Genomic DNA, 21940 nt, shown 5'->3' with positions numbered 1-21940 from the left:
GGTTTTAAACCAGTGGCATGCAAGGCGTTGATAGAGGCATAGGTGCAGACTACAGGGGGAAGCACCTATGGCAACGGTCCCCTTCTGTATAAACAGGGGCAAGACCCAAACTTTGGTCCCATTTACACCAGAGATGTTTACACTTTTCAACAGCCAACTGTACTTCCCAAATGAGACTGCATGCAATTCTGCAGGCGATAAAACACAATCGGCTTTAAGCTATGTACATGAGATTCAGTATCACGATCCCCCTGCAATGTATCTCACAACCTTCTGTGTCTCCAAGCAATGCGCGGGTCTTGGAATCAAGACCATGCTGAGCAAACACAGGTTCGAATCCCCGAACAGCCCATAGGAGAAAAAAAGGGCGTTATAAATAACCTACCCTTTCACAATGAAACTAGCGCCTAGATACCTACGGCTTATGGGCGCTGTAAATTAATGCAAGTGATAGAGTGACACCCGCCAAATGCATTTGAGTTGAAAGCTATGGTACAATTCTTTAACATTTTGTGGACTGTGCCTAAAGCAGAAAGCTGCAAGGTAGCACAGCAGGTTAGGTGACTGCCACTGAGATATTATATGATGAGATCAACCTATACATCATTTAGGTTTTAATTCATTTTGTAAAATGTGCTCTTAAATGCAAGTTTCCATCGGGGGAAGGGGTGGACCTCTATTCCTTGCTGATACTCACAGGGGCAGGCATCGGGCAGATTTTGCCCCTGTCATGAACAAGAAAAGTCAGGGCTGGGGGAGGAGGAGAACGCGGTCAACAATGACTTCGCAGAATTGCTGTTAGTACAATGACCACTGATGAACTTTCAGGTTGGCAGGACTTAGCAGACGCCCTTCCTTGTAACAAGCAAGTACGAATTCTCTAACTCAACCCCACCCTTGCATCCTCTTCTGCTAACACCATTTTGAAACAAGCACTGGCAATGCCAGCAGTTTTGACTTTTGTGTAGGCACGGGAAAGGCACTTTACAGGAACTGCCATTGTGGTATTAACTGGCCATTAATGGTAGCGGGTGCAAAATGGTGCAAATACCTGGGTATATAATAGCAGTGTCTTGCAATTGCCTAATACTTATACACAAGCCAAACTGTTTTTAACAGGACTTCAGTGAAAGACACGCTTAGTGCTTCTAAATCAAGTGGCTGAGGGCATACCTGGTTAACACATTTTTATTACACCTGTATCCGGTTTACAAAACCAATTAAGTCATTACCGCTCAGAAGACTGCTTTGAAAAAACACTGGCAGTCATTTCCAAGTGTAAAGTTTGATGGTAAGGCTTGATTAAATCGAGCTCAAAGAACACTAAACAGTGGCACTTAGCCCTTGTGTGCAACAACTTTAGGCTTCTGGATTTATTCTGCTGTAATTCATTAATCTGGAATTTTTATTTTCCATAGACTGTCACTGCCGGCCCCTTCAACTGCACATTGCAGAGCAGCCAGAAACACACAGATTATAAATAATGCCTATCGCCACTTAAACAAACATACTTTTCCTGGTTCTAAGTAAACAGCATAGGTTGCCAGGTGCTCCGTGTCAGCAGGGCACCTGTTTTCCAATCACAGGCTTTCTTCTAACAAATCAGTAGATTCTGTACAGTGTAGTCTTTGCTGGTTTCAGTTGGATTCATATGCCAGAAAACACTGATTTTCCGAAGAAGCCCAAGTATGGAGAAGTGGTGCTTAAATGACATGAAGTCTGTCTTCTGGTAACCCAAAAACATCTAATGCAGAAGAAAGTGAGCGTGATCTGCTACAAAACCACACACTAATGAGCTGAGGGGAGCACTAGAGCGCGAGACAAGTCACAGTAGAAAGACACAGTGAGGGAAGCAGAGATACAGGAGAGCGGGGAGCCAAGAACGTGGGGGTGGGGGATGTCCATTTGGCAGCAAGGGACCAACAAGCAACAAGGGGGGGGGGGGGCACAGGAGAGCAGCACACCCAGTCTCAGGTTAAGTGTGGAGTGGAGGGTATGTGGGCGTTGGTGTTAGGGAGGAGCCATTCCTTGTAGAGGTGGGTCTTGAGCTCCTTGTGGAACTGTATAAGTGAGGGCACGAGTCTGGCGTTGACGGGAGGAGGTTCCAGAGTCTGGCGGGGTGGACAGAGAAGGGCTGTCTTCTGGTTCTTTCCGTCCTTCACCGGCAGAGTTCAAGTCTGCCTGTGTCTTTACGTCTGGTGGAACGCAGGCCTCTGGCGATGCTGATTTTCTCAGTGACGTAGCTTGGGGACTTCAGGGCGACAGACTTGTACATGATGCAGCGGGATTTAAAGATGATGCAGACTTGCAGCGGGATCTATGCGGGTCGGGGAGATGTGGTCGAATTTGTGGCGTCCTTTAATGACTCTTGCTGAAGCATGTAGGACACACCTCAGTGGTGCCAGGGTAGTTGACCAAAGGCCTTCCAGAAGGGCAATGCCACCATCCAGACGGGAGATGACCAAGGCTTGGACAGTAAATCTGAACTTGTTTTCTGGGATGAAGGGCTTGATTTTTCCACAGGAGAGAAAGTTAGCACCAAGCTGTTTGTGTCTTCCTTGCTATGTGCTGTTTGAAGGTGCAGTATCTGTCACGTGGAAGGCAAGTAATCTAGTTCAGGCAGCCAGAGACGTTGCTAGGGGGGGCTGAAGGGGATATAGCCCCGGGTCTTTTGGTTGTAGCCCCTGATAGAAGCTCAGGGACTACAACCAAAAGGCTATAGCTTGCCTCGAATCCCACCAGTCCCCGCATTAGCTTAGCCCCAGATCTTTTCCAGGCCTAGCAATACCTCTGCAGGCGGCCCATCACTTCCATCTTCCAACCATGTCCCCGAACCCCCTTCTTCATGCACACCTTTCCTTTTCCATGTCCCTGATATATGATATGGCATTTATAAAGCGCCTATAATCAAGTGTTTCGAGGCGCGACGAGGCGGGGATGGGGAACAAAGGGAAGAACAGACAACGATGATACTAGGCCAGGTGACATTCAGATCGCACAAGTGCATGGGAAGGGGGAAGGGAAAAGTGTGTGGGGGAAGGGAAGGGAGAAGTGCAGTACATGGGACAGTAGAATACGTAGGTAAATACAACAGCCGGATGGTGGCAAGTGCAAGGTAAGAGCAGGCATAAGCGCTGGTAGGGGGACTGTAGATACAGAATACAGTCCCTAAGTGCGGGGGTTCCAGTGAGGCAGTACAGATGTGCAAGTGGCGGGGCCTGGGCTTGAGGTCAGAAAGAGTGGCCAGGTAGCCAGTGAAGATTTAGCCAGGAATTAGCAGGGGAGGGGGCGAGAGAACGCAGAAGCAAAGAGGAAGGTTTTGAGGTGCTCCCAGAACCGGAGATGGTTCTCCTCAAGTTACAGAGAGGCAGGGAGGCTGTTCCAGAGGGAAGCCCCTGCCGAGGAGAGATATCTACCACCAACTCGTTGCTTGGAGAAGCTTGGAGAAGCGACTGAGCCTGAGGGAGTTGGAGGCGGATGAGCGGAGAGCAGAAGATATTTGGGAAGAGAGAGTTGAAGGTATTGCGGCCCCACATATATATATGTCCCTCTTCTCCCATCACGCCCTTTGCATTCCTTAACCTGACTCCCCACTCTGCTTCTCTGCTCTTCTTTCATTTCATACATGTGGAATTGTGGAAAGATCCGACAACTGTACACACACACACACACACACACACACACGCGCGCGCGCGTAGCCTGGCTGCCAGTGAGTTAAAAGTGCCAGACAGAACGCTAATAAGCAAATGACTGAGACAGTGGCTGGGGGAGTGCGAGTGCGTGAGCTAGTGTGCAAGGACACAGGGGAGCTCTGCCGTATTATGCTGTTCAGGTTCTCTTTTGTAAGTCCACAATAAATCTGATGTGCAAAGCACAGCCTGGCTGAAATGATAAACCAACCTGATAATGTAGATGGCATCTTAATAGAAACAGGTTTGCAGAAACAAGTAGGATTGATTCCCTTAAAGAAAGAAAGAAGGGGTATGTCTGGTCTCACAAGGGTTCAGAGGGAAGCAGTTACAGACAGATCTCGCCAACACCCTGAGCACCTTGAAACACTTGCCTTGTGTATAGGTGCTTTACAAATTAACGTCACCATACCATACCATCCACTCAACCTTCTGAGCTACCCATCCAGCTCTCTACCTCGCAACTCATCACTCGACTTGTAAAGACTTCAACAGCAGATGTGGACTCCATAATGACTGGCCAACAAGACTGCAGTACGAGCATCGACGCTGCCCAGCAGCACTACTCCTGCCCCCACACCCCCCCCCCCGAACCAGTGGCCATGCCTCTGGAAGCCAGTGGGATAAGGGCAAAGCGGATGGGATCTGTACAGGCAGACCTTGGCACTCGAGTTTGCGCTCTTGGCCGTTTTTGTGGGGGCAAACATGCCAACATGGCCCATTCCATTTGGGAGATGTTGGTCCAGTCAACTTTCTTTCATTGCATACTTCCCTGAATAACAGGGAAATCCACGACTACAATTCCCAGAATGCAAATTAAAAAATGCGCCCTGGGCACTACCTGTGGCAGGGAATGAGATATGTTCTGGTGGGTGCATTTGGGTGACCTTTGCCTTTTGGAAAGCTCATTACAGATGCTGTTGTAGCCACATTTTGGCATCACCACACCAGTGCTCTGCTCTCCTCGGTCGGAAGCGAAAGCGCTTTTATGAGCATGTTAAGTGAGTTGCCTGTAAACGTTGTAGTCATTTTCCACGTAGGTTTGCGCTTTATAAATTATCGACCTGCATACTTCATACTAATTATAAAACAGGCAAACAAGTTTTTACTTATACTACTTGTTACCATATGTCATACTAACTTGTAACTGTAATCGTCATTTATATAGCGCCTTTTATCATTACTATAGTGTCAACGCGCTTAATAGGTTTGTAACCAAGGAGGTGCCCAGATATCCCACTAGCACTAGATCGCACGAGTGCAACCAAACCCTAGTGGGGGTATTGGAGTCAGGAGTGTGCATATAAGGGAATACAGAGAAAAATTGAGTGGAGTAAGAAAAACACCTGTTACCTGTCTATAGCACCACGATATCATCCTTAGAAAATTGTGCTACGGGCGATGGAGTTAGACACTAGCCAGTAACTGAAATGAAGTTGTGGCAGTGGACCTGAGCGAATTGGAAGATTCATAAATTATAGCGCATGGAGGCGTCGGCCTCTACCCGCACTCTGGATGCGGTACTCCGAGATACACGCTTTCCCTTTCTTGCCTGGAGCTTTCCCTCTTGATTCCCATATGCAGAGCCTGCCCTGGTGCGGAGCGTCTCCAGCGCCCATGCCTGGGATGTGGCTCCAGCCCAGGGCACAAGTTTACACCCGTCCTTCTCTCGGAGCAGAATGTGGCAGACTGTGCTAACAAACGTACATCATTCTTAAAGGACGATTGCCAAATTCCCACAGCCAAGACACTCCTTCCTCAAGCAACTCGCCCCAGCCCCCACCCTTCCCCGCAGCCCCCGCTAATCGGCAGCCCCTGGGATGACTGCCAGCAGGGAGCAGTGAAGCGTGCAAGGGCTGCGGGGGGAGAAAGAGAGGGGGGGAGGAGGGAGTCTCACAACAGGGCACCACTAACAATGCAAGGACCTGCTGAACACAGCCCCTCCCCTTCCCCCGCCCCGCGCCTCCTTCAGCCCTTCACCCCATGACACCAGAGAGAAATGGGGCACGGCCCAGTACACAGCCTGCAGAAGGAGGCGGTGTGTGCAGTGCACCAATGTTATTGTTACGCATGACTTCACGTTCTCAGTTTATTTACCTCGGCAATACTTGTCTGACTTGTCACGCAAATGCACCACTTTTAATGCGCGAGCTGTGTACACTCCAGGGCACAAGCAATCTTTGGCAATACTTGTCGGTTTACACCTGCCAAAAATCCGTATTGTTAAGAAGTGTACTGTGCATTGTTTTATGTTATGTTACACTATTGTATTCCTCCTCCTTTCATTCTACCATATTGCAGTGTGTTGTGTTGAATCCCCCCACGCTGCATTCTACTGCATTGTCCTGCAACACAAGGGTCTCTATTGGCACCCAAGATCGGCACGTAGAATTTAAATACACGAGGACGGATACAATTTTAAAGTATCCATTGAATTCTGTCGCCCATGCCCCCGCTTGCCAAGGCGCTTCTCTGTATGGCAGAGAACACTGCCACCTCTACCAGCCCTCAGCATGAAGCACTGGCTCCTTCCACACAGCCCCCATCCTTTCAGACACCCCTCCCCCCACAAACGTGACCGTGTCCACTTCTCAACATCGGCGCCCATTTCTCAACATCGGCCTCCTGCTGTATGTGACACAGCAGTCAGTGTCAGAGTTAAGACAAAGGGACCCTGGAGGTAAGAACGACAAAACGGGCCCTGAGCGAGTGAGGTCAGGTGACCAGCGGCACATGAGAGGGAGGAGCTTTGAGTGAACAAAGTGTAAGGTGGTCATGGGTGCGACAGTAGTACATTCTAGGGTTAATGTTTCAATTCCTATTAAAATGGTGTGTTTGAGCCTTTGGATTTAAGCACCCAGTCTTCTCATCCAGACTTGCACTCAGTCTTGGAGTCTTCTCATTCAGACTTGCTGGCGATAAAAACACGAACAGTGGCGTGTATGAACCATCTGCCCATCAAGCCTGCAAATAATGCTCTGACTGCTTAATTTAATCTTCATTACTCCTGTCATACTCTTCCTCGTCACAGTACTTGTGAAGTCGATCCGCCTTCCGACAAAACCCTTTCCCAAAAATATTGTTTTTCATAGCCCGTGTCATGAGAGACCAGTTTGCCTCATCATGTGGGAGGGACTAGTTGGGGTTCAGGGTGAGATAGGGAAGTGACAGGCCAGGAAAGGGAAAGTTGGTATGTTTTGTAGAACTAAAGTGACGTGAATTAGGGTGAGCAGATTTAAAAAGTAAAAAACCGGGACAGGGCAACTAACATAAAAGTAGGACGAGCTCTTGAAAGTGGCTGTCAAGGAACTAAACTTCAGTAGCGTTTGGAGAAGAGGGTTTAAGTGTTACTGTGCAAAGAAACACTTTAATTGATCACAAACTAATGCCATCTTAAGTTGTAAAATGCAGGATTTCTTCTGTCTGAGATTGTGCATTCCTGCCTGCCAGCTAGGAAGACCTACTACCAAAAACCTGGACCTCTACAGTTTCCAATGGGAACATAATCTTGAGAAAGGGGGACACAGCACCAAATTCCGGGACAGTCCCGGCAAAACCTGGACGTCTGGTCACGCTACGTGAATAAACATGCTGTCTCAGTCTCGTTTGTCTTGGGCCCAACCCGGTATATGGTTGGCAGGCATACCAAGGATTGCAAGGGCAGGGCAACTGCGTACAGTTAACCCTGACATTGGCGACAAGGAGGTTCCAGTTCCCAGGGTGTCCAGCCGTGGCACGCCTACTTCCGAAGCTGCGCCACGCCCTCCCTCGATCCCCACGGGCGGAGACAGTGTTCGGAAAGCACATAAGCAGTGGATGGTAGCTGCATCTGTTCCAGTGACACGCCCGGGCGGTGGCAGTGATTGCGGCACACGGAGCAACCCGTATGAGGGAATTCCGGGCACCGACCACGCCCTCCAATCGCCGCAATCGCAGGGAAGCGAAGCGCAAGCAGTGCCAGATATCCCCACTCCTGCACCATAATCTCGGCAGGGCTCAAATCGAGGGTACACACGGGGGACGGAGTCCCCCCACTTTATTCAAAGGGTGGACTCAGTCCCCCCTTCCCCCCAACTAAAAGAGAAACATTGGATGTCCTCTTGGAATGTATTAATTAAAGCAGACCTCGGGGATCAAACTGCACCACTGCACTGTATAACCTGATCAAAAACAACAAACAACTAAAGGTGAAATGTACCATTTCGGTACTGCAAGTCCCAGGGAAAACATTTCTATTTGTTCTTGGAGTTTAAAACATGCACACATTTTAATATTTTCAAAAGCAATATTAGAAGAAAATATCCTGTCTTGGTTTTGTGTGTGTGTGTTGATTTTATGAAAGGCAAATGTCATGTGTCCTGTTCAATTTGGGTTGTTCTGCAAAGCCAATTTAAAGAAATGTGCATTTTTCGCCTAGATATGCTAATTCCTGGTGACGTCACAACCCACTGTGTTAGTTGATGAGCCCCCCCACTTTAATTTTTAGGACTTGACCCCTGAATCTCGTTGCTGGAGAAGAAGAAATCCGCAGCCTACAGCAGGGGTGAGTGCAGCCGCTATCTCACTACGCTCCCGCCGTGGGTATAAAGGGCACGAGTGCAGCACCAGGGGACATCCAGGCCCAATCTGGCTACTCCACCACTAGTTCACAGGCACAGCATATGAGCCCTGAGTGCTCTAGCCAAGCTCACATATAGAACCATGCATACACAGGAGGGGGATACGCACCTGATACCTGGCGATCCACTGAGGAGGGCGGCTGCGCAGCCTTATCGTCAGATGACATCCAAGCAACTGTGTCTGCATGCTCCTCAGTGACATTTCGCATAGCCCAGGGTGATACCATCCCGTGGCAAGTCCCGGTGGCCTTCGCTTTGACCGACACAAGCAACTTGGGCCCAAGGTGGGCACGACGGGCGAAGGACTTCAAGGTCTACATAGGGGCCATGTGGTACATGGACGTTGAGAGGAAAAAGAACCTGTGGACCATGGCTGTAGGTGCGGCGGTCCCGGTCACCATATATGAACTGGTAGACGAAGAGAAGGCGACATTCCAAGAAATCCAGGCGGCCTTGGCGACATACTTTGCATCGCACATGAATGTCGACTACAAATGGCATGTATTTCACACAACAACCCAGGAGCTGGGGTAAACCCTTGATAACTTTGTCATGAAGCTGTGCATCCGCAAAAAACACCGCACCTTTCATCAATACTCTAATGACGAGGCACTCAGGTCCCAAGTGATATTGGAGTATGAGTCACTGGAGTTTCGCAAAAAACTGCTACAAAAACAAAAATCGCTAGACAAAATTCTAGCCATGGCCAGATCTGACTCAGCCATCTCCCTACAAGTCCAAAACATGGGAAAAGTAAAAATCGTGGCCCCTACCAAAGTTTTGGAGTCGGTCCAAAAACTCTCACCCACGAAAGGGGAAAGCACCAAGAAACCTAACATGACCTGCTATCGGTGTGGCTACGAATACCCACACAAAGGCACGTGCCCCGCTCTGGGGCAAAAGTGTGCAGCTTTGCGGGGAGAGGACCATTTCCGAGTAGTATGCAAAAATTCTTATCAATCTCTACCACGAAATTCCTCAACGACAGAGAGCAGGCGGCTCACGAAGTACCCCAAGGAGGAATGCAGAAGCACTAGGAACCCCAGACGACATAAACCGACAGAAGGGGACCATGGCAAATACCATGAAAGGAAACCGCACCAGTCTCCCGAAACGAGGACATCTCGCCGCCCAAGATGGAACATCTGATATATGGGGCGACAGGACCACAATCTGAGAGCGAATCATCAGGGTCTTTGGCTGACCAACTGAAGAGAAGATACATGTGGGACCTACAGAATGCCACAGCCAAAGATCACAGCCCCATATTCACTTTACAAGTCCCCTACACACCTACAGAATTTCTCGTCGACACAGGGGCAACAGTAAATGTCATGAGTGAAGAGACTTACAAGACGCTCATGAGACTCCCAAAACTCAAGCCTTCAATGGTGGACATTTACCCTTATGGATCTGATACTCCACTCCCATGCAAGGGGGTATTCACCACCATGTGTACACACAAATCGCCCAACAGCCCAAATACAACTCTATGTGCTGTCCATGTCGGCGAACAGCAGTGTATACTGAGTTTTAAAACAGCACTGGACATTGGCCTGGTCCATATTCTCTATTACATCATGGCGCACAAGTACATGGCTCCGGACGGCAATGTGGTCAAAATGTTCCCGAACCTGTGCAAAGGCCTGGGGAAACTGAGAAACGGTACAGTCAAACTGTACCGTCAAACGGGTCCCTCAACACTACAGGGGAATCCCCATCAACATCTAAAAACATTTGAAGAAGAACTCGGCCGACTACTAGACCTCAAAATCATTGAGCAAGCGAGTGGCCCAATGCCCTGGATCTCCCCAATAGTCCCTGTGCCGAAGAATGCCGCAGAGGGATCCATCCACCTGTGCGTAGACTTGCGCAGGCCGAATGAAGCCATTCAGAGAGAAAAGCACCAGACACCCCGGATCACTGACACGATCCACCTTCTCAACAGCTCCACAGTCTTCTCCAAGCTTGATCTTAATAAGGGATATCACCAGCTAGAACTGCCTCCCGAATCCCGCTCCTTAACAACTTTTGTAACAGACATGGGCTTATTCCGTTACAAAAGACAACATTTTGGTCTTTTGTCAGAGGCGGAAGTCTTCCAGGATGAAATACACCAGATCATGAAGCACATACAAATTGCCTGAACTACGGCGACGACATTCTTGTCTTTGGTAAATCCCTGAGTGAACATGATGACACCCTACACCACATCTGTATGGCATTGGGAGCCGCCAGACTAACATTGAACAAGGACAAATAGAAGTCCAGGAAACACAAGGTAAAATTCTTTGGGCACATTTGTTCAGAGCAGGGTATGAGGCCCGCCCATGAAAATGTGGTGGCTCTGACTGAAACATCCAGGCCTACCACTGTCTCCGACCACAGGTCATTCCTTGGACTAGCCAGCTACTGTGCCAGGTAATTGGAGAACTACACCACCATCAGCTCACCTGTCCAGGATCTCACCAGAGAAGGGCAGACATTCATCTGGTCACCAGAGTGCCAGGCCAGTTTCGAGGATATCGGCTTGAAAATCGCATCTGCAGCAGACATGGCCTTTTTCAGCTCACCAAAGGACACAGAAGTAACTGTGGATGCCAGTCCAGTGGGGCTCGGAGCCATTCTGTCACAATTTGACCGGAAGAAGCCACATGTAAACAAGTGCTCTCCTACACGAGCCGCAGCCTTAAAGACAAGGAACAAAGGTACTCCCAGGGCGAGAAAGTGAGCCTAGCGGTGGTCTGGGCATGTGAGTATTTCCACTTCTTCTTATATGCAAGGTTTTTACCATCATTACAGACCACCAGGCCCTTCTCACAATTTATGGCAGCCCTAACGCTCTGATGACACCACGTATAGACATATAGGGTCTAGGATTACAGGACTATAAATTCACGATTCAGCACAGGCCTGTAAAAGACAAAAACCCGGCTGACTACTTGTCATGTCACCCGTGGGGGGCCAGACAACAAGTACCCTCGATAGCCGAAGAGTACCTGAATTACATCATGCACCAAATGAAACCGTTCCCGATCCTGCGGACAACACTCCAGCATGAATCCGAGTCTGACCAAGCCCTTAACATCATGGCTCAATGCATCCGAGGGGCAAGGTGGAGGCATGCCAAGGACATGGCCAATCACCTGGATCAACCAATTCAGGATGACGTACAAAGCCTGTGCCTAGTTCAAGAAGAACTCACTGTCACGGAAGACAACATCATCCTGTAAAGGATGCAAAATCATCCAAGTGTGGGACAAGTGTGTGGGGTGCATTTAGGCCCTTGCAGAAATCTTCAAACAAAAACCGCATGGAAATATTGCGGAAAAATGGCAGCGCTTTTCTTTCCATGGTGCATATGTCTAGGGAGCACTGAATATAAGAAGGCCAGGTCACTCTGCCAAAGTGTTATTGACCTCGCTCATGAGGGGCATAGAGGAACAGTGTCAACAAAGAAGTATGGTTTCCCCAACTCGACAGCAGGGTAGAAAATACACTGTAGAACTATGCCATATGTAGGGTAGTTGACCCTCTGCCAAAGCCTCACCCGCTGCAGATGTCCTGCCTGCCAGAGAGTGTCTGGGAGGAACTGGCATTGACTTTTTTTGGTCCCATGAGCGATAGCTGCTATGTACTTGTATTGATTGATGAATATTCATGATTCCCAGAGAAGTCCATATCATACGCTCCACGGCGGCCACAGTGGTCAACCCTGTGCTGGATCAAATACTCACAAACTATAGCATCCCAAAGGTCATCAGGTCGGACAATGGACCACCATTCACATGTCATGACTTTGCGGACTACATGGGGTTCAAACATTGCAAAATAACTCCACTCTAGCCTCAGGCTAATGGTACGGCAGAACGGTACATGTCTAGCTTCAAAAGAACCTTACAGATTGCCCAAGTCACCGCCAAGCCGTTCAAACAAGTTCTCTATCAATTCCTAAGAGAATACATACACACCCCACATTTCTCCACAGGCGAGTGTCCAGCCGACCTTATGTTCGGCCGACACATCAGGATACGACTCCTGCATAACCCAGACGAAGGCCTGGGACACTGTTACGACCGCAAGATGAGGTCACGAGATGCAGCTACCAAACAGACAATGAAAGAAGTGGCTGACATCAGGAGAGGTGCCAGAGTGTCTACACTGGACGTTGTGGACTGTGTCCTAGTAAAGCAGGCGAAACAAAGAAAGGAAGTCTCCACGTTCATTCCCAGGACCCTCACCGTGTCACACCGGAAACGAACCATAACCACAGCGAGTGACGGAGAAGGGTGGTCCATCATGCGCAATGTTTCCCACTTCAAGAAAGTAAGGGATAACTCGCTTGGGGAAAGCAGCACTAATGAAAAGTCCTGAGGAGAATCTGACAAGTTCTATCTGGGGGACAGTGAGGCATCAGAAGACGAGTGGGACACGATGGAGGACTTTCAACAACCCACTACAAGGACGAGCCCAAGAGACCAGTCAACAGGACGGCCTGTGAGGGTCAAGATAAAGACCACAAGACTGATTGAAGAAATGGACTGAACTCCTCTTTGCGTTTAAGAAGGGGGGAGGTGTCGTGATACTACGAGACCCGTTGGCCTCATTATGTTGGTGGGACTATTTGGGGTGCCAGGCGGGACAAGGGAAGTGACAGGGGACAGGAAAGGGAAAGATGATATGTAGAAATAAAGAGATGCGAAAAGACGTGCTGTCTCGGTCCTGTTTGTTTTGGGCCCGACCCGGTACACAGGTGGCGGGCATACCAAGGATTGCAAGGGCAGGGCAACAGCGTACTGTTGACCCTCACAGACCATTCCCCTAACAGCCTGGGATAAAAGGCCCCTGGCATATCTCATAATCCTCCTGTCTATACCAAAGGAGACAGGACAATCTTACTACTGAGAAGGGAAAGGATGTATCAGTACTGTGAAGAAGAGATGGACTAGGAGTAATGAAGATTACCGGTAAGTAATCAGAGCATTATCTCTATGCCCCTCTTCCTGGTCACTGTACTTATTTGTGCAGTATACTAAATAACGGACCAGCACATACCTGGACTGAACTCTCTGCACAGCAGGAGCAGTGCAGTGGCGGGTCCAGGGAGTGGCCTCGGGTGGCACGTGCTAACCCTGGAATCTAATTAGCCACCTCAGGTCCCACCACATTATCCTGAACTATGATCATTATGTGTGTGTGCGCTCGTACTTCATGCCACCCCTGCATAAGTCAGTGCCCCACTTGGGCCACCCAGTCAAAAGAGTCTGGACACAACACCGGAGCAGTGGCCACCCCCTGGAGAGTAACAAGGGGAGAAAGGGAGGAAAGGGGAGCATGGAGAGCATCCATCACTGTGACTAACTGGGGAGAGGTGCTATGGATAGACACATGTCTACATCACTCAACAGGATTACTTCAGGTAAGTCATGGGGCCCTTTCCCAAGACAGCCCAAACCCAGAGACCATTACAGAGTTATAGGTCATCTATTTGGATGTTTTATCCAGGGTCTGATTTAGGGTCCGGATCATCCGTAAAGGGGCCTCTGTTTTACTGACTGAGCCAAATGCTGCTAAATGCGCCAAATGACATAGCCTCTAATGTTGTTCAAGAACTCGCAGCTGAAGCCTCGTCCAGATCATTCCTGAAGGCGCTAGAGCATTCAATTGATCGATGTTATGCTGAAAATTACTTATAAGAAAATAACGCCTGAGAGGGGGAGTGTGCAGCCTTGGAAGAAGCTGATTCCATCAACATGGGCATTCTGGGTAGTGAACCAGAGGGTATTTCCATTCATGATCAAATGATGTCCATTTCAAAGGGTGCTCTGGTGGGCCGTACTGGGCAGGAACTCAGTGGGGGAGCAATCAATTTAGAGAACTCACTTGTAGTCCATCTATAATAAAAGAACTGAGTAGTAATCAGCGAGTGTGCCCGCAAGGTGGCATGTGGACTTCTGCCTTTGTATCTTCTGATGCTATGGGTTTTAGCCTTTTGTTCGATAGTGAACCAGCTGTTGGACCCAGTCCAAGAACAAATACAGACTATCTTTAATAATTTGCTAAACATTTTAATATGCTCTCTACACCTTTCATGGAACTGAGGGTGCTCTCAGGCTGTTGATGTACAGGTGCTATAAAGATGCAATGAAAATTGCGGCCTGTCTGGGGGTGATCAGTTTGTTGGCAAAGTCCCTGACTTAACTTGTGGCAAGGGATGCTGGTATGCACAAGGATATGAATGCTCGGTCTGAGCCCGATTCCGCCAGCAACTCAGTGCCGAAAGTCATCAAGGATAGTTTGGCGAGCTCTTCAGTAGGGACAGACGTGGGTGTAACGCTCTCTTTGTATCCACAGGGACGCCTCTGGACTGGCCTGGGACACCGCTGGGCTCTTGGCAACTCCCCCGGACTTCGTTCGGCTTGGGATCAGTTCTAGGAAATAGGAGGGATGTTTTAGCGACTCTCCTTGTCTCCCGAGGCCCACCTCCCAGTTTTCCCTGCGTGATTTTCCCCTTGGGACTTTGCTCACCTTGGTTTTCATAATGTCACACTCTCCGTCTTGCCGATCTAGGCAGGGGCGTGTCATTGTTGGCTTGGTCCGCCGAGTTACTTCACTGGCGTAAACCTGGAGTCCAGACTAGCTGCGACTCCCCCTTTTCAGGTAAGTCTTTAGAGTTTTTAGAATAAAGTCTATGTTGATAAATGTTCGAATAACCTTCTTCTTTTGTCTTGCAGAGGCTGATGGAAAGCCGAGGACGACTACTGGATCCAAGAAGGTAATGATGCGATTGTTGCGGCGCTGAGAGCGTCCTTGTAAGTGAGCTGACCTGTGCTTTGTTTCTTCTCAGGTCGTGAAGAATTCCTGGAAGCGACGATGGAGTGAAGGACAGAACGCCAAAAGAGATGTTCGAAGTGGCAGAGGCCTTCCAGGTGAGATGGTAAAAGGATTCTAATGCTTGTCTCTTTAGTCCTGAATGAGTGGCGGAGGAGCGATGGAAAAGTCCTCGAAGGCTTCTACTGGATGGAGGAGCTGGAGCAGAGCAGGTAAGAATAGCGATGTTCTTCAGTTGTTCGCCTGAGCAGGCCAGGATACAGGGCTCGGTGAACGTCACGCTGCAAGCAGAACAACGCGAAGCGCGTGCCCCGGGTCGGGCGTGGTTTAAATACCCTGCAGGTATCCCAGGTGCCTTATGGGCGGACCCGCCCTGAAGCTAGTCTGCTTGCTGCAGTTCCTCGATAATCCTCGCGGGGGCAGCCATGTTCACCCGTTGTCCATTTGGAACCATACTTGCCAGGTGCTCCTGGTGCCAACGGCGCCAGGATTGCAACCAAGGCACCCGTAGCAGGCTAGTGTGGGTCTTCCTGACCTTGGAACTGTACTGAGGTGGTGGTCATGATGCCCAAGACCCATAGCCTCGGCTCGAGGTCGTGACAGCACTCCCCCCCCCCCAAGACCCCTCTCAGGGTGGTCCTCCTGTTCGGGCCTGGCTTATCTGGGTGCTCTTGATAAAAACGATGAATCAGGAGCAGAGCATGGAAGTACTCACTGGGCTCCCACGTTCTGTCCTGTGGACCGTAGCCTTTCCAATCCACCAGATAGTAGAATTTTGTCTTTACATGCTTATAGTCCAGGATGCCCTTTACTTCATACTCCGTTTCTCCATGGATGATTACGTGCCCTGGTTGGGTAGAAAGTCGAGTTCCCAACTTCACCGGTTTTAGAAGCGACACGTGGAACACCGGGTGTATCTTCATGTGGGCAGGTAATGACAACCTTACCTCAGCTGGGTTGATGACCGATTCTTCTGGGTACGGTCCCAGACATCGTGGGCGAAATGTCCGCTTCGCCTTAATAGGCATGTGTCTTGAGGCTAGCCAGCCCTGATCCCCTACCTGGTAGTCCGGAGCCTTGATGCGATGTTGATCTGCATACATTTTCTGGCGAGCTTTGGCTTGTTTTAGGTGTTCTCGAGATCTCTTGAAGGCCTGTGTGATGGTTGTGTGGAGGGTGGTGACGGCTGGCATTTCCAGAGTTGTTGGGATGTCTAGCTCAGACGTGCGTGGGTGCCTTCCATAAACCGTAAAGAATGGCGCTTGTCCAGTGCTGCTGTGCAGGGAGTTATTGTAAGCATATTCAGCAATCCATACGAGGTCCTTCCAATCCCCTTCAGTTTGGTGGAGCATGCAGTGTAGATACTGCTCAAGGGTCTGATTCGTTCTCTCAGTTTGACCGTCCGTTTGTGGGTGGTGACTAATGGACAGTTGGATGTCTATCTGAGCTAGAGAGCAGCATTTTCTCCAGAAGTTGGACATGAACTGAGTCCCGCGGTCAGATATTAGGGCCAAAGGGAATCCATGCAAGCGCACTACCTGCTCATGGAAGATTCAGGTGAGGCCGGAGGCATTGGGCAAACCCTTAACTGGAAAAAAATTTGCCATTTTGGAGAATAGGTCCACGACTACCAGGATTGTGTCGTAGCCGTGACACGAAGGGTGGTCCATAATAAAATCTAGGGGCAGAGTGTGCCACGGATCCGGCGGGATGTCCAGGGGTTGAAGAAGTCCTGCGGGTTTCTGTTTGGAGGATTTATTCTGGGCACAGATTCCACAAGACATGACGAATTCAATTACATCCTTGCGCCACGTTGGCCACCAGTAGCTCCTTTTCCCCTTGGCCAAGGTCTTCGCAATTCCCGGGTGTCCCTCCATAAGAGAGTCATGGTACTCAGATATTACTTGTTCTTGCAGTTCCTTCACTGGTACAAACAACCGGTTCCTGTAGTGTGGCAGCCGGTCCTTAACCAAGAAATGTTCGCCTCTGGAACCCCATTCCTACAGTTGTTCTTGAGTTAGTACTTGCCGAACTTCATATAAGAGTTCGTCTGGGTCATAGTGGTGGTGATGCCTAGGATTCTGTCATTTGGGATAATGGCCACGGGGTTGGGAGGCACGAGTGCCACTTCCTCGGTGCCCATGCACGAAAAAGCTTCTGCTTTGCCATTCTTAACCCCAGGCCGATACGTGATTACAAAATCGTACTCTGCAAAAAAAGAGCCCAACGTAGCTGTCGGGAGGACTGAGCTTTAGCATCCTTCAAATACTGAAGATTTCGGTGATCTGTTATCACTGTGATGGTATGCCTGGCCCCCAATAGGTAATGTCGCCAAGCCTTGAATGCTCCCTTAATGGCCAGCAGCTCCTTATCGGTGATGGCATAGTTGAGCTCCGGCGGCGTGAACTTCCGTGACCAAAAGGCCACTGGATGCAGTTGGCCTGTGAGCGGGTCCTTCTGTGACAGCACTGCACCCATCGCCATGATGGACACATCTGTTTCTACGATATAGGGAAGGTCTGGACATGGATGACGGAAGATTGGGGCCGTGGTAAACTTTGCTTTGAGTTCTAGGAACACCTTCTCCGCCTCCTCTGTCCAGCAAAAAGTCTTGTTGCACTTCCGTAGGAGTGAAGTAATCGGGTGCACAATTTGGGAAAAGCCAGGAATTAAACGGAGGTAGAAGTTCGCGAAACCCAGCATACTCTGGACGCCTTTGACGGAACTTGGTGCTGGTCAGTTGAGTACCACATTAACTTTATGAGCATCCATACGTATTCCCCTGGGCGAAAGGACAAAACCCAGAAACTCCACCTCCATGACATGGAACAAGCACTTCTCTAGCTTGGCGTAGAGGTGGTGTTGTCGAAGCTTGGTCAGGACGGCCCGTACATGCCCTACATGTTCTTGTTCCGATGTTGAGTACACCAGGATGTCGTCAATGTACACTAGTGCGCAGACATCAATTAGTTCTCTTAGCACATCATTCATGAAGTATTGGAATGCGGCTGGGGCATTGCACAGACCGAACGGCATTACCTGGTACTCGTATAGGCCGTACTTGGTGCAGAGTGCCGTCTTCCACTCATCCCCTTCTTTAATGCGCACTAGATGGTAGGCTCCTCTAAGTTCCAGTTTAGTATAGATCTGGGCTTCCTTGACCTGGTCTAACAACTCCGGGATCAGCGGCAGAGGATAACGGTTTTTGATGGTAATCTGGTTCATGGCACGGTAATCAATACAGGTTCTCAAGTCCCCTTCTTTTTTCGGTACAAAGAATAACGGGGCCGTGGCCGATGACTTAGACGGGCGGATGAAACCGTTGGCTAGGTATTGCTTTAGATAGGTTTTCAGGTGTTGATTTTCTGGTTCTGTGAGCGCATAGATATGCCCACACGGAATCCGGGCTCCAGGCAATAGATCAATCTGGCAATCATAGGGTCAGTGAGGGGGAAGAGTGTTTGCTTGTTCTTTTTGGAAAACGTCCCAAAAATCTTGGTAATGTGCAGGCAGTGTAGCGACCCCCCCAGGACGCTCACCACATCTTCCCGCACTGGAGACCTGGCGTGCTTCCCCTTCCGACCCTTAGGGTAGCAAGTGTGCATGCAGCTATTGGTGAAAACCAATTCACGGGCACGCCAGTTGATCCGCGGGTTGTGTGTGACTAGCCACGGCATTCCCAGGATTAGCCGGAACTGAGGTACCTTGATCAAATCCACAGTGTCCATCCTCACACTAGAGAGTGAGTTCTGTGGTGCATTCAGACACAGGTCCCGAGGCAATCTTGGTGCCGTCTACGGTCGTGACCGTCTCGGTGGTTGACTTAGGGCAGAGTGGTAGCCCCATCTTTGCTGCGACATCCTGATGAATATAGTTCCCCACGGCTCCACTATCAATATAGGCTTCCATTGAATGCATATGGGTGCTGGTGGGTGATTAGGATTAGAGGCAGAGCAAAATGGAAGGTCTGTAGATGAATTTCCTTGCTCGACAATTGGACCCCTACAATTGCCGGGCTTAGCAATTTTCCGGCTCCTCACCGGGATTTTCCTTGTCTGTTGCCCCAACGGTTCTTCTGGGCGGCTTGACTGGACACTCCTTTAGGAAGTGGCCTGCCTTGCCACAATGCAAGCACAACTGCAACTCTCTTCTTCCTTCCTGTTCAACTTTGGTTATAGGAGGCCTGACTCCTCCTATTTGCATGGGTTCGGTGGCACCTTCGAACACTCAGGGAGCTTGGTCTTTGGGTCGCACAAACACAGGACGGGCATCGGGCTTGCCACGATCGCTTTTTCGGTCTTGGAGTCTTTGATCTAGTTGCACTACGAGGTTAATGAATTCCGCACAATCCTGGGGTGGGTCCACCACTTGATCCAACACATCTTTCAGCTCTCCTCGCAGGCCCCGATGGAACAGGGTGGTTCGCTTATCATCAGACCACTCAACCTCTACCACCAGTCTATTGAAAGTAGCGATGTATGTCAGCAGGTCCTGGTTCCCTGGTCGAAGGGACAGAAGCTCGTTATCTAACGCCTGTCCATGGTGGCGTCGGGCAAAAAGCTTTTCCAACTCCCGCTGAAACCCGGCAAAGTCCTGCAATAGGGGATCAACCCGACTGATGAATGGCACTGACCAATCAGCTGCACTCCCACTGAGGTAGAAGAGAACGAAGGCCACCCGCGACTGGTCGGTTGGGAATGCCCGGACCTGCACAGAAAATGGAGGCGACACTGGTTCATAAAAGTCACATACCGTCGGGGGTCACCTGAGAATCGTTCCGGAGGGGCTAGTGGTATTGTTCCTGGTAGGTTGATCTGGACCAGATTACTCGTGGGCGTTGGTGCAGAGGGAGCAACACCAGGCAATGGAGCTTGCCCAGCTTGTGATTGAAGCAGTTGCCTACTAAGGTCGTCTGTCCTTTCCTTGGTCACAATCAGCACTCTCCTCAAGGCATTGTTCTCTTGCCCCGATGAATGTACCTCCGCGCGCAACTGCCCCAACAATTGGGCCAATTGATCTGTCTCTGAGGTTTCCATACCGGGCGCCCGGGTGGATTATTTAAGTACGGTTTCGTGTTCTGTAACGCTTACCTTGTATCCACAGGGACGCCTCTGGACTGGTCTGGGACACCGCTGGGCTCTTGGCAACTCCCCCGGACTTTGTTCGACTTCGGATCAGTTCTAGGAAATAGGAGGTATGTTTTAGCGACTCTCCTTGTCTCCCGAGGCCCACCTTCCAGTTTTCCCTACGTGTTTTTCCCCTTGGGACTTTGCTCACCTTGGTTTTCATAATGTTGCACTCTCCGTCCTGCCAAGCTAGGCAGGGGCGTGTCTTGTTTGCTTGGTCCGCCGAGTTACTTCACTGGTGTAAACCTGGGGTCCAGACCGGCTGCAACTCCCCCTTTCAGGTAAGTCTTTAGAGCTTTTAGACTAAAGTCTATGTTGATAAATGTTCGAATAACCTTCTTCTTTTGTCTTGCAGAGGCTGATGGAAAGCCGAGGACGACTACTGGATCCAAGAAGGTAAGGATGCACTAGTTGCGGCGCTAAGAGCGTCCTTGTAAGTGAGCTGACCTGTGCTTTGTTTCTTCTCAGGCCGTGAAGAATTCCTGGAAGCGATGATGGAGTGAAGGACAGAACGCCAAAAGAGATGTTCGAAGTGGCGGAGGCCTTCCGGGTGAGATGGTAAAAGGATTCTAATGGTTGCCTCTTTAGTCCTGAATAAGTGGTGGAGGAGCGATGGAAAAGTCCTCGAAGGCTTCTACTGGATGGAAGAGCTGGAGCAGAGCAGGTAAGAATAGCAATGTTCTTCAGTTGTTCGCCCGAGCAAGCCTGGATACAGAGCAGGGCTCGGTGAACGTGACGCTGCAAGCAGAACAATGCGAAGCGCGTGTCCCGGGTCGGGCGTGGTTTAAATACCCGGCAGGTATCCCAGGTGCCTTAGGGGCAGACCCGCCCTGAAGCTAGTCTGCTTGATACAGTTCCTCGATAATCCTCACGGGGGCAGCCATGTTCACCGATTGTCCATTTGGAACCATACTTGCCAGGTGCGCCTGGTGCCAATGGCGCCAGCATGGCAGCCAAGGCATATATAGCGGGCTAGTGTGGGTCTTCCTGAACTTGGAACTGTACTGAGGTGGTGGCCATGGTGCCCAAGACCCACAGCTTCGGTTCGAGGCCGTGACAGTGGCCGGGGGCTGGTGGGGTTGCCACACCCACGGGACTGAAAAACACATGCAGACAAAGGATTATACCCACGCAGCCTGAAAGCTTGGTTGAGATGAATAACAGGTTCCCCAGCTCTCAAATTAATTTAAAATTGAACAATGATAAGTTGCGTAACAAGGACAGAGTTGAGCATGGCAGCTGCTTTGGGGTGTAATCAAAGGCCCCAAACCAACCGAAACTGAAGGGTCCACTGGGAAACTGACCTGTCAGCATTTATAACAAAACTTTCACACCAGAAGTGGGCCTATTAAGGCAGACTGTGTTTTTTTTGCAAGTAACACAAGGAAGGGCCATGTGAAAATGCCTAACAGTCATTACAAAAGGAAAAGCAGCATTTTAATTCACAAAGGTAGAAGATAATCAAAGGTCCCCTACACATAAAAAATAGGATTATTAAACACTGACACAAAAATGGCTTTGCATGTGTGTTTGCAAGTTAAAGCAAGACATGAGAAAAAGGTTTCCCAGCTAACATAAAAATGTCAGAGAAAAGACATGGTGCGTGTTGACAAAAAAAGTAAGGCATATTATGTTCCGCATGCAGAATACCAGCAAACATATGAAAATAAAAGCC

The sequence above is a fragment of the Ambystoma mexicanum genome, chromosome 1p (assembly GCF_040938575.1).
Source record: "Ambystoma mexicanum isolate Mex_15411 chromosome 1p, UKY_AmexF1_1, whole genome shotgun sequence".
In the NCBI taxonomy this organism is placed as follows: Eukaryota; Metazoa; Chordata; class Amphibia; order Caudata; family Ambystomatidae; genus Ambystoma; species Ambystoma mexicanum.
This window is presented reverse-complemented; position numbering follows the sequence as displayed.